Source organism: Podarcis filfolensis (assembly GCF_964270895.1).
Source record: "Podarcis filfolensis genome assembly, chromosome: 8".
Taxonomy (NCBI): Eukaryota; Metazoa; Chordata; class Lepidosauria; order Squamata; family Lacertidae; genus Podarcis; species Podarcis filfolensis.
In genome coordinates this window covers 33,436,845-33,446,722 of record NC_139611.1, presented here as the reverse complement: position 1 = coordinate 33,446,722, position 9,878 = coordinate 33,436,845, and positions in this window count along the sequence as shown.

Here is a 9,878-nt window from a genome sequence, read left to right as displayed (position 1 = left end):
AGTTAGTGGCAAACCTCCAAATCAGGGGGTGAGGGGATGGAGAAGAGGTGGAACCTGCCTAGCCAAGGCTGCACTGGATCCTGGGCCAGTCCAGGCATCAGCAACAGACTTGATCCAAATAATAATAATAATAATAATAATAATAATAATAATAATAATAATTTATTTATACCCTGCCCATCCGGCTGGGTTTCCCCAGCCACTCTGGGCAGCTCCCAACAGAATAAAAACAGAATAAAACATCAAACATTAAAAACTTCCCTAAAGAGGGCTGCCTTCAGATGTCTTCTAAAAGTCAGATAGTTGTTTATTTCCTTGACATCTGATGGGAGGGTGTTCCACAGGGCGGGTGCCACCACCAAGAAGGCCCTCTGCAGAGCCCAGCAGAACATGGGATGTAAGCACCACCATCCATGGTAATATGTATTGCATATCTTTTTTTAATTTTTTGCTTTAATTCGCTTGGGGTCCTTCAGGTGACAAGTGACTACTAAGTCTAATGAAATGAGCCATCCTCCTTTCATCCTGGCAGGTGTGAGCAGGATGGCTGAGGATGCAGAGCTGGTTTTACCTCTCCATTCACCCCTGCTGGAGAGTCCATCACCTTCTGTATGGTCGTCCATTCCACTGCCAAATGGCTCCTACCATCAGAAAGTTTAGTTGGGATCTCCTTTCTTGCCATTTGGAGCCATTGGTGCAGATCCTACTCTCTGGAATAGCAGGGGACATGTTTGCTCCATTTTCCATGTGACAGCCCTTTATATATTTGAAGATGGCTATCATTGCCTCTCAGTCTTCCCCAGGCTAAACACACCCAATTCCTTCTATCTACTTAATTCAAAATACAGTCTGTAGAATGAGAATATGCACATTTGTTTTGCATATATAGATTTGCGCTGTTTGTTCCAAGTGCAGAATTTGAATTTCTCGAACGCATAAATACTCCCTGTTTCAGTGCAAAACGTCACGCTCCCTCTTGTGAAATCTGTTATGTTGTGAATAAAACCATCACCTTAATGCTCTTAATGTCTAAGTGCAATGTTTTAAACATGAATTTTAAATATATAGCTCTCTTAACCTTGGCTGTTTTTATGAAAGCTAAACAATGGTCAATGACATAAAATTGCATAATTTAGTATTCATTTGCATAATGTAGCATTTTAGCATTTTTTGTCTTGGCATAGGATTTCATTGGTGCATTTGCACAGAATATTACCACTCTCATTAAAAGATAAAACATACATTCAAATCATATCCCCACCCCCATTAAAAATATATATTCCCTTTCCTAAATCGCCAAGGCCTTTTATTTTCAGAGGTGAAACTGTAACATTGTGTGTTCCTGGCCAGATATTTTTCTTCTTACTTTTTCAAATCTAACCTGATGTGCAGCTGGGGAGGTTTGTAAGAAATACCTAGAGAGTTTGTTATCCACCCTCTTTTGTATTGCTCTCTGTTCAGATACACAAATATAAACCTCTGAAAAATACCTGTAAAAAACAGCAACATACAGTCCATTTATGTCACTTTAGAACAAAGAACAGTGACCTGAAAATAGCCTCCTTCCTTCTTTATGCAAAACGTTGACAATATTCTTTTTCATTCCAAGCTATCAAAATAAGTCTTTTCGCTGTGTCGCCTGTAATCTGTTATGACGGCTCTGCGTTTTGTCATTAGACTTGCTAAAACGTTTTGCTATCATGTGTGTCGTTTTCCAGGGAGAGGAATGTTTATTTTCTTGCTGGGTGTCATGGAAACAGAAATGCTTACCTTACATTGTGGTTTGTCCATTTAAGAAGAATGGGGCATATGATCAGAGGCCAGGTTGTGCCCTACCTTAGAGTATGACCTTTTAATATCTTCCCCGGGGGCTCCCTGGTGGTTGCTGCTGCTTTGTGACCACAGATGGAACCCCATTGACTCACGTTTTAAAGGATTGCGGTTCTGCTTGGATGTTTGCACCCCAAGCAAAGCCTCGAGCCCAGAGCTCCATAAATGCTCCAGTGCACATGTAGAGCCTCATCCCACAAGATCGCTCTGTTCCTATCAAAGAAGGAAGGTTCAGTCCTCGTGAAATGTGCCTCACATTTATAGAAAATTATCTTCTTTTTGGCAGAGTCACCAATTGTTAATATATGCTCCAGCTTTCCCTGTTTATCAGTCTTTACATTCTGATGCATGTTTCTGGTGAATTTACTGTCCCTAATTATATTGTTTGGAGGGATGTCCTTTAAAACATTTGTTACCGAGGGCTCCCAGAGCTGCTATTCTTTGGAGTTCAACTCCCTCTGCTGGTGTCATGAGCTACTGGGGACTGTGGATAGCTGCTCCATGTGGGGAGCCACCAAAGTACAGTTGGCAGCTTCTCAGTATCTGCCCATCCAGATATTCCTGGGCAGGAAGGAGTACAGCAACTTCCTGTTCCAACTGGACCTTGCTTGAGCAACATCTGCTTCCTGAGGAGTGGTGTGCTCCTGTATCCATTGGTTATTCTTTGATCCTGTCTCCTGGCTTATCATTAAGTTCTGACTTGTTCTTCTGTTCTGACAGGCTTGTGGGCCCCACCCCCATGATTTGTCCTCCACTTTTTACTCTTTAGTCCATATACTGGTATGTCTCAACCTCCTGGTTCCTGGCTCACCTCAGTACTGGCCTTAGCATGGTGGCAAATTAAGAAGTTCGGGGTCTGTTCCATATGTTGTTGTTGTTGTTAATTTGACCAATACAGATCTCCATGTGTTGCCTTTCAGCTAGATCCACTTTTTTCTGTGCATATACATAAAATATTTTAGAATCTTCCAGTGTCTTCTTCTGGATTGACTTAAGTCGGGCTTCCCTTGAAGTTCTGTTGTACGTAACGAAACTTTCAACCATTTTCTTGACAGTGAATCACCTTATGTTTTCAGTATTCCTAAATGCTTGCTTCGGAGCACACAGAACAAATCCCCAGGGTTATTCCTGCCACGCCTTCTCCAGAGTGACCCTAGGAGCCAATCCTTGCTGGCTGATTCACCTCCTTTGACTCTGATTGGCTCCAATAAGCACAAAAGGTAAAAAGATTTATTCTCAGTGGCTAAAAGCTCCCCTTTCATGCTGTTTGGGTGGCAGTAGGACACGGGAGACAGAGACCCCACTGGGGAAATAGTAAAAGGGCTTCAACTCCCATGACCACTATACTTCTGGCTGTAGCCCAGCTCAGACAACTCTCTAATATTTTAATCTCTGAATGATGGGAGTAGATGCATCTTTCTAGTGCACGTGCATCTAAATGCACTGTCAGGGGAGAGCCATAGCTCAATGGTAGAGTTTGCTTTGATGTGTGTACCCATTGGTCACTGTCTCCTCCTAAAAGTAACATGCCCCATGAGATAATATTTACCTGCTCTGGACTGCCTATCAATTTAAAACAATGGACACATTTCAGCCAAAGTGAAGGACTTAGGCTACAGTCAATGTGCTCACTTACCTGATGACATGATAGGAGAGGGGTTTCTAGAGCCAATGGGAAACTGTTAGGCTCCCTTGTTGTTTTTGCTCTTTACAGGAGGTGTAATATTCTCAATGCAATCTTGTCATGTTCATGAAACCCCATGTTTAAATTTCTCCCATGGAAATGAATGTGCTCTTTCCTCAAACCGCTCCACTTTGCCTGGACTATGTTCAAACTCTTTTCTTTTAAATAAACAAACAAACTTGTGAATTCATAAATCTTGCATTGACTTTAATGAAGGGCTTTCCTTCCTCGACTTTGGGATTTAAGGCATCGTTTTTCAGTAGGTGAGATGTGACCCGAAACTGTCTAGATGTGAAAATATGGGATTGCCGGTGACATATGGGTACCTGAGAGCAACTGAACTTGAAAGGACAAAAGAAATGTCCTGTGGGTTTGCATGTGCTTCGAAATGCTTTGGGTTGAGATGAGGGAAGCCTGCAAGTCCATCAAGGATGGAAGGGAAGGCAAAGGAATAATTAAAACCGAAAGTTAAATATCTGAGTTCCATTGTCTTGATTCTAAATGTTCTGCTCATTTTTGAAGTTCCCACAAAATCTGGAAGATAAAAGGAACCAACCTGTTTCTTCCATTTGCATTCTTTCCAAAAATTATTCCAGCTGCACATGTACAGATGAACTCTTGCCTGCCTTAAGACAGTATGTATATGCTGCATACAGGATCTCTGAAGGGCTCTCAATCCACCAGGTTTTTCAGAAAGACAGAAGACAGCAAAGCAGGTTGGAGGATTCAGTCATTAAATGCAGCTTTTCTTTTCATACCCTTGAAGCACGCTCAGATTTTGCAACAGGCCAACAGTGAAAAGAGGGAAGGTTTATTTGGGGGCAGCAAGTGTGCATGGACTAAAATACTGTTGATATTATTTTAAAACATGTTAGCTCCTCTGGGTTACTTGGGGTTTTGCGGGGGCATCTGCTTGGGCAAATCTCCAGTAACATTAAGAACTCCACATGTATTATTTATTTGATACTGTTATACTTATCGTTTCCATTAAAAAATGCCTAAGGTAGCTAACAGTAAAATTCAACACATAATAAAAGAAGGAGTATCACAATAAATATTGTATAGCAAGCTATATATACCCAGGTTAAAGCATATTTACTTTTTCTACTTTTCCTTTTTTAAAGTTAATGTGATGTACGAATCAGACTATTGGTCCATCTACCCCTGTATTGTCTACACTGACTGGCAGCGGCTCTCCAGCGTTCTTGGCAGGAGATATTCCCAGTCCTACCTGGAGATGCTGGGGACTGAACCTGGGACCTTCTGCATGAAAAGCTGATGCTCTGCTGCTGAATGAAATTCTAATGCACCGAGTGGAGTCTAATGCAGAACAAGCCTTGCCTGCCTTTATAGATGCCTGCCTTTGCTGAGACAACAGACCCCTATTAACTTCCAATCGAGGGGGAAATTCCAGGCAGTCTAAGTTCATTGAGAGCTGTCCGGGGTACTGATATAATTTGCCAGAACCTGAATGTGCTATGCTACAGTTCCCTGAACCTGACTCTTATGTGGCATGGCTCTACTTACTGTAACCTTTCTGCAGAGAGAGAGAGAGAGAGAGTACAAGGGCCACATTCCATTTTGGGTAAGGTTCCAGGGGCCACATGACAGTGATGAGTAGGGCCAGAGGAGCAATTAGTGTGAAGTTTTATCCTTGTACCGTTAGGCTAGTTTCTACGCACACACACATGCCCCTCTCTCCTCCATCCAGGCAAGGAAAGAAGCATTATCAGAGGTCAAGGACACATCCCAGCCAGCAAAAACCATCACGGAGGGTGCAAAGCAGAGCCAGTAAGAGGTGTGGCGTGGGGAGAGTCACAGGGGCCACTTAGGGAGCCATTGAGGGCCGGTTCTGGCCTTTGGTTCCCCAGTTAGCACCTTACTGGGTTTGTCTTTGCCTGTGATGCCTCTATCAAATGAGACCCTGCTACTGCCCATTGCCAGGCAGGATCTCGTTTGCCAAGGCTCTGCTTAATAAGCCTTTTCTGAAATCAGCGAGGCCCTGTTCCTTGCGAGCCCTGGACCTTTGCCAAACAGGATACATGCAGATTGCAGGACTGCAGGACTGCAGGACCCACTTTTGCTTCTCATCTCATGTGTCCTCACTCATCACATGATGTCTGCATCTGCTCAAGATACAGGGCACAATGGCTAGATGTCATAAGCAAAGATGTTCTCCCCAAACCTTACATGCCCCCCCCCACTCCACTTGTAAAGGAGCAGGGTGAGGACAGTCATTTCCACTGAAGACTGTGCTTGCAAGTGACCATTTCTAAAGGGAGGCTGGGTCACCTGTCCAACCCTTTGGCACTCCATGCACCTTCGATCTAGCTGGTTCTGCCAACTGGCCGTCTGTCTCCTCAGTTACTGTGGGAACCTCCCTCTCAGGAGGAAGGAGAGACTGGCTCAGCTGTGTCTCCCTCTCATTTTGGGATGCCCAGCATTCTCAGGGCAATGTCCTCCTCACTGCTTGGGTTGCCTCCTATTCCCATCTTGGAATCCTCTTCTGACAGATGCTGGCATTCCGTCTCAACCCCATTTGACACCATGACAGTTGGCCCACTGGGATGGGCACAGTCAAATAGCCTCTTGGACCCATGATTTCTTTCAACAGCATTGCTTCTTGAAGCACAGAAGCCACATACCTCCCCTCCAATCAGAATATTACTGCATTAAAGGTTTGAAAGAGGAAATGTCTTTTTCTCCTTTAGCTCGCGTACTTCTGTGTTAATTTATAATTCAGGACAAACAGCATCCTTGATCCCTGCGATACAAATAGATCTTGGAGCCTGGACAGCTAAACAGTTAACATTTGTTTTAGTTTTTTCTATTAAAAAATGGGTGAGGGGAGAGAAGAGGGGAAAAACAACGGGCATTTTACATTGCAAAGGTCATTTTACGATAACACATTAGGGGGCATATTTTTGGTACAATGTGCATGAACTGAGCTGCGTGATTCCCATTAGTTTTAATGGGAGTTTCACAACTAAATCTATGTCCATTTTGCTGGGGGGGGGAGGGGCGAGGGGAAAAAAAGCTTGATGTACTTCTTTAGAGTAGCAAAAGCGAACCAAACAAAACATTGTTAATGAATCTTGAGCCGCTGGCTGTCTCTGGGCTTCGGACTGAATCGTATTGTGTCCGTGGCTTAAGAAAACGCAATGGTAATTTGAATTTGTATGTGTATGCGATTTGCCTCTAGAAAAAATAGGGGTGAGCTGACCCTAACAATATGGACTCTGTAATCATTTGTTTTCCCAGCTAACAAGAAGCAGAAGGAGAGGGCTCTCGATGGCTGCTGGCCGTGACGGCTACGTTCTGCCTCCACAGTTGGAAGTACAATGCTTCTGAATACCAGTTGCTGGAAACAGCATGAGGATAGAGTGCTCTTGTGCTTGGATCCTGCTCTTGGGTTTCCCACAGGCGTTTGGTTACCCGTCTGTGAGAATGGGATGCTGGACTAGATGGGCCATTGGCCTGATCCAGGAGACTCTTCTTGCTTAGGGGTCGGTGAGCCAGTGGTCTGCTTCAGGATACGGCAGCCTTCTTCATTGCACTGTCCGTCTCCCAGGAGAACCTTTGAAATACATTCCTCAGAGTTTCAAGTTTTCTTCTTCTTTGTTCCAAAAGCTGGCCTTCTATAAATACAGTGCGGCAGAAGGTTAAAAGGAGCAAAGTATTTATTACCCTGCAAGCATTCACTGGCTCGGGAGTACATAACAATAACTAATGCACTTATTTAATTTTTAGGCATTCTTAACAAGTGGACCATTTCACCTATAAATCCAAACTTGATTCATGTGCAGGAAGGGAACAGAAGGTCAATGAAAGGAAAATAACTTTTGATTTTAGGCCTATTCAACCCACAGTCTACCCTCCAGCATATGGTTTAGGTTGAAGAGGACCACAATTACTTTAAATGTTCCTTCTCTTTCGCAGCCCAGCTGTATTTTCCTAATTTTCTTTGCCGCCCAGTACACAGCTATGCTGGGAACAAGTCAGTTACTGAGACACCTGCTTAGGATTCCAGCGTTGGAAAGCTTCATCGATAAAAGGAGAGGGAGAACAACAATTTTCTGTAACATCCCGATCCTGCGCTCGACATGCTTTATGCAGAACAAATTGGATATAATTCTGTAGCGATGCATTTAGTGCTTAGCATGAAGCAGTAAACTTAAAATCTATTACAAAACTTATTTTTAAACCCTGGGAAAGTGATTGAAAATGTACAGCAGAGGTGGGAACTGCAAGCTCACCCAAAACTCACCCACCAAGCCTCTCTGAGTGACCTGCCAGCCCCCTGCTCCATTTTGTAATGGCGGCATTGCTGCTAAACAAGCATGGCAAACACGAAAGCAGCAGTAGCCAGTCATCTCCATTGTGGTGTTGCATTGAATGGAGAGATTTAAATGACAACAGAAACCTGTGACCTTCCCATGAATTGCACCCTGAAAACAGCTTTCAACAGCTTTAGCAGTGCAATTGAACAGCACCTGGACAGCTCAGTTGGTTAGAGCATGGTGCTGATAATGCCAAGGTTGCAGGTTTGATCCCTGTATGGAACAGCTATATATTCCTGCATTGCAAGGCATTGATCGAAAGTCCTTTCCATCTCTATATTTCTAGGGTGGGGGGAGTGGTTTCATTCCCCGGCATTTCTGGGTCAGGCTGGAGAAAAAGACTCCCTGTAGAGCTGCTGCCAGCCAGTGTAGACAATATTGAGCTAGAAGGACCAATGGTCTGACACAGTTTCCTCTGTTCCTAATCCTGCACATTTCTACCCATGTCCCATGGAGTCAAACAAAGCATGCTTCCAAGTAGTAAAGTGAGTACAGTAGTATCTTGGGTTACATACGCTTCAGGTTACATACGCTTCAGGTTACAGACTCCGCTAACCCAGAAATATTACCTCGGGTTAAGAACTTTGCTTCAGGATGAGAACAGAAATTGCATGGCAGCGGCACGGCGGAAGCAGGAGGCCCCGTTAGCTAAAGTGGTGTCTCAGGTTAAGAACAGTTTCAGGTTAAGAATGGACCTCCAGAACGAATTAAGTTCTTAACCTGAGATACCACTGTATAGGATTGCAGCTTCGAACAATGAATAAAATCCCTTCTTTAAAAACAAAACAAAACAAAACAAAAAACCAGCAATTTTGCAAAAGGCATTAGAAAGAGATAGCAAGGGAAACTTTCCCAGGTCAGAAGGTGGGTTCCAAAGTCTGGGTGCATCTCTTGTGATATATACCTTTAGTACTCAGCCTAATCTTCTCATTGTAGATTGTTTCTAGCCAGTTTTAATATTGTATTTTTACATCGTTTCAGCCTGCCCTAGGACCTTACAGTGAAAGGTGGGCTGGAAATCTAATTTACTATTATTAATAACAATGCACTGCAAACCACAAGCACAAGCTATTAGCCATGATGGTTATATCCCGCCTGCACTGTTGGAGGCAATATATGCCTCTGAATGCCGGTGTCTGAGAATCACTGGTGGGGAGAGGGCTGTTGCTCTCTCCAGTCCTGCCTTTGGGCTGTGGGAACAGAGTGCTGGACTAGATGGGCCCTTGGCCTGATTCAGCAGGGCAATTACAGAATCACAGAATCACAGAACTGTAGAGTTGGAAGGGACCCTAAGGATCATCTAGTCCAACCCCTGCAATACAGGAATATGCAGCTGGTCCATACAGGGATCGAACCTGCAACCTTGGTGTTATCAGCACCATGGTCTAACCAACTGACACAGGTGACCTGTAATAGGCAGCACGACCCTGCATTTCCACCTTTAATTCTGTGGCGGAGGCAGATTGAAACAAAAGAACGCAGTTATTTTCACGACACTTTCTCCTGCTTGAAAAATGGGATTTGCTGCCACTAGATGTGGTGGCTTCTAGTTGAGATGGCATTGGAGGGGGCCACCGGTCTGATCCCTCAGGCTCCCCTGACCTCCTTATATTCTTAAATATATGTCTCCTTCTGTGGATGTTGGTGCTATGCATGCAGACATCACGAGAGGGAGGAGAGCAAATCCAGTGGGGCTGACTCCTCAGTGTGGCCCCACTCCTTGCTCCCCTGCTCATCAACATGGGAAACTGCAACTCCCATGTAGGGCTACGGATCTCCTCAAAGTCTGCCCTTTTGCCTCCTTATACCTCCCACTTCCTAGAGTAAATCGTGAACAATTTAAAACCGCCCCCCCCCCCGGTTTTGTTTGGAAGATGAGACTTTGACACGCACAAGGGCCATTTTCTGTCTCGCTTTTCAATCCATTCGACCTGCTAGCATTGTCTTGGTCAGGAGTCCTTGGCCCGATGTTTTCATGGGCCTTGTTCTAGTTGCTGCTGGGGCTAACTCCTCCTCACCTCACC